Below are 4,105 nucleotides of genomic sequence, written 5' to 3'. Positions count from 1 at the left end.
ATAGCATATTTTATCGAAGAACACCAAGCCGCACCTGTAGATGGACAGATAGGTCTTCCAACTTTCTAATTGATATTTCATGATTGTTGTCATACGTTGGATTGGGATGGAAAAATTTGAACCTTATTCATGGAAACTAAGCAATCTTCAAAAAAAAATCATCAAAAAATTAAATGCTGCCATAAAAAGTAAAATTTGGACTTGCATCAAGAATTTTGTGGCAAAATTTTCAGCTTCAAAATTTTAGAGCTTATTGCCCAAAGCTCATAAATCATTATTCAATGTCTAAAACAATTGATAGGACAGCTTCCTATAATATATTGATACTAATCCATGAATAAGGTCCATTTAAAAGGATATAGTTGCAAAACTATAAGCTTCATCATCTGATAGAGCGCTCAATTTCAGCCATCTGTAGCACTTTTCAGAATTAAAATCTGATGTAGGATTCTCTTGCAATTCAACAAAATCATAAAATGATAAATTGCAGGAGAACTGTATCTCAGACTTTAATTCTGAAAAGTGCTATTGTCAGTTGAAATTAAGCTCTATCAGCTGATTAAGCAAATATTTCGATGGCTTTATCACTTTAATTTCTAGATTGTTTCAAGTAGCTACCTTGTATAATGTTGATATGAGCATGATACATGTACTATAATTGTATTTTTATCATGTAAATGTTAATAATAAGGCAGCTTATTTTGGCACCTTCTGGCCAGTTTGTTGTTATAGTTTGAAAGCACCAGGTTATTTTAAAATTCTACTTCCATTCAACTACAGTACCTAATACATAGAATGGAAAACCTAATATAGAATGGAAAACCTAATATGGAAAACCTAATATAGAATGGAAAACCTAATATAGAATGGAAAACTTAATATAGAATTGAAAACCTAATATAGAATTGAAAACCTAATATAGAATGGAAAACCCAATATAGAATGGAAAACCTATATAGAATGGAAAACCCAATATAGAATGGAAAACCTAATATAGAATGGAAAAACTAATATAGAATGGAAAACCTAATATAGAATGGAAAACTTAATATCGAATTGAAAACCTAATATTTAATTGAAAACCTAATATAGAATGGAAAACCCAATGTAGAATGGAAAACCTAATATAGAATGGAAAACCCAATGTAGAATGGAAAACCTAATATAGAATGGAAAACCCAATATAGAATGGAAAACCTAATAGAGAATGAAAAACCTAATATAGAATGGAAAACCTAATATAGAATGGAAAACCTAATATAGAATGGAAAACCTAATATAGAATGGAAAACCTAATAGAGAATGAAAACTGAATATAGAATGGAAAACCTAAAATAGAATGGAAAATCAAATATTGAATGGAAAACCTAATATAGAATGGAAAACCTAAAATAGAATGGAAAATCAAATATTGAATGGAAAAACCTAAATAGAATGGAAAACCTGATATAGAATGGAAAACCTAATATAGAATGGAAAACCTAATATAGAATGGAAAACCTGATATAGAATGGAAAACCTAAATAGAATGGAAAAGAAAACATTGAATGAAAAACCTAATTTAGAATGGAAAACCTAATATAGAATGGAAAACCTGATATAGAATGGAAAACCTAATATAGAATGGAAAACCTAAATAGAATGGAAAAGAAAACATTGAATGAAAAACCTAATTTAGAATGGAAAACCTAATATAGAATGGAAAACCTACTTTTAGTAATAAAGGCCCAATACAGAATTAAAAAGCTGAATTTTAGTTATGAAGACCTAATATCAAATGAAGAACCTAATTTTAGTTTTTAAAGGGATTTTGTAGTATAATTTTTGGCTTCATCAGCAACTTTGGAGTTGAGTTGATCTACTTTAGTAGGATTTAAAGGGATATGGTTGTATAATTTTTGAATAACTGGCTATAATTCTAATCTAGATATCTATGCCACTTTTCAAAATGGTGAAAGGAAACTTTATGCAATTGCAGACAAACTAAAGTCAAAATTTTCAAAGATTTAAAAATATGTTTACTGTTCACTGATATTGGAGCACTTTGGAGTGAAATTTTTTTCAAATTTTCATGAAATTACCTAAGAATAAGCTCAGGAATTTATGAAGTTTCTTCAGGAATTTGCATGAATAAAGCCAAATTTTTGAAGAGAATTGTTCCTGGTTTCCATTCAATATCTAGATACTGTAGTTGAGATCAAAATGAAGGATTGAATGTAATTCCTTACGCCACTATCAGTTTTAATTCATTCTGCTACTTGAAACTAAATAACAAAACACCAAAAATGATCAAAACTTCAACTTACACTTAGTCTAAAAAACCAAATATTTGTGATGACTCTTTCAACTTACTCATATCAAATATTCATTTAAATAACTATTTAATTAAATTAACTGTCTAAACATTTTGATTCATGAAAGGTGTTTGAGTTAGACAATACTAACCTTTGATCTAGCAAGTTTACACCTGTGTCAGTGTAAATTTTTAGGATTTAATTCTCCATCAAACAGATTTTCTGCAAAATAACTCTTACACCTTCAATGAATCAATTTGCAGTCAAAACCTAATTATCAAAGGTAAGATTTCTTAAACTGACTCATTCACCTTCAATGAATCAATTTGCAGTCAAAACCTAATTATCAAAGGTAAGATTTCTCAAACTGACTCATTCACCCTCAATGAATCAAAATGCAGTTTTGCAACTTTTAGTCCACACTTTTCAAAAAGTCATTTAATGAATATTTCAAATGAATAATAGCACAAAAATTCAATTCAATTAAAACCACATTATAAAATGTAATATCTCACTGAAATTTCCTAGATATTTCAACATTCTAATTTTTAATAAATGGTGAAAATTTAATTGATCTTGACAATGTCGTGAAATTTAATGACACAAAAATATGTTAAAATTGAAGGAAAAAAATGATCAAATATATTTTTTGACACAAATATAACATTTAGGATTACCAACATAAAAACAAACAATACTTTTTGTGATTTTATAATCACTTTGTAATAGTGCCCAGTTTATTTTATATTTCATAATTCAGATATTTCATTAATTGAATTTTTAATTAATTTTTGATAAATTAATTTGGAGATTTCAACTGCCATTGAAAAATAAAAATTTTGCGATTTTTTATATGCATCAAGAATATGTGCCCAATTTTTCATTAGGGTGCTTATCACACCAAGTTAAAATTATTGCGAAAATATTTGAAAAAAGGGCCAAAATAAAGAATGAATTTTTTCATTGAATTCAAAATAAATGCATAATCTTTCAAAAAATGTGAAAAACATTTTGATTTCCCAAATTTTCAAATGCTTTTTCAGTCACAAAAAATGATTTTGATTCAAATCGTAAAAGGACTATTCAATAGTTTGATGAGCAGTGAATTGAAATGTAATAAAACACAACAACATTTGTTATAACAGAAAACATAACCACGGGGCCGAGTCTAGGATCTACGGCATAACTAATGATTTTAATATGACATCACATCATCAAATTTCAACAAATTTAAAGATATTTCTTTAAAAAAATGTCAGTTTAGAAGAAGCAAAAACTGTAAACATATTTCACTGAAATTGAAATTTTTGAAGTTAAATTTATTTTAAGCAGAAAAAATCAAAAATTTAAACAATGAAAAATCTTAAAAAGGGGAATTTAGAAGAAATATTTTCAAATCATCTGAAATTTTATATAATGTAAACAAGTAAACGATAACGTAAACAATAATGTTAACATACATGATATCAAGGACCACAACCACATCAAGATTTAGAGACACTTCCCACAATATTCAACACGTTGATCTACTACCAATACAGATGTTGAATGTTGTGACAAAGGTACCTAGACTACATTAGTTTATATAACATTCAATAATTTGACTACAATCGTTGTATGGTGAAATCATTGTTGGCATTTTTCTTCCGAGTTCACATGGTTTGATATTCAGAAAATGACCCTATTTACATTTCCAAACTGATAATTTTACTGAGAGAGTCCACAAGTATTATTAAGTAAGAACTCCATTGAATAATAAGCAGCCTGATGATACTTAGCGATTGGGTTTTTCAACCCTTTCACAGAGTCCA

This window comes from Lottia gigantea (genome assembly GCF_000327385.1).
Source record: "Lottia gigantea unplaced genomic scaffold LOTGIsca_24, whole genome shotgun sequence".
Lineage (NCBI taxonomy): Eukaryota > Metazoa > Mollusca > Gastropoda > Lottiidae > Lottia > Lottia gigantea.
This window is presented reverse-complemented; position numbering follows the sequence as displayed.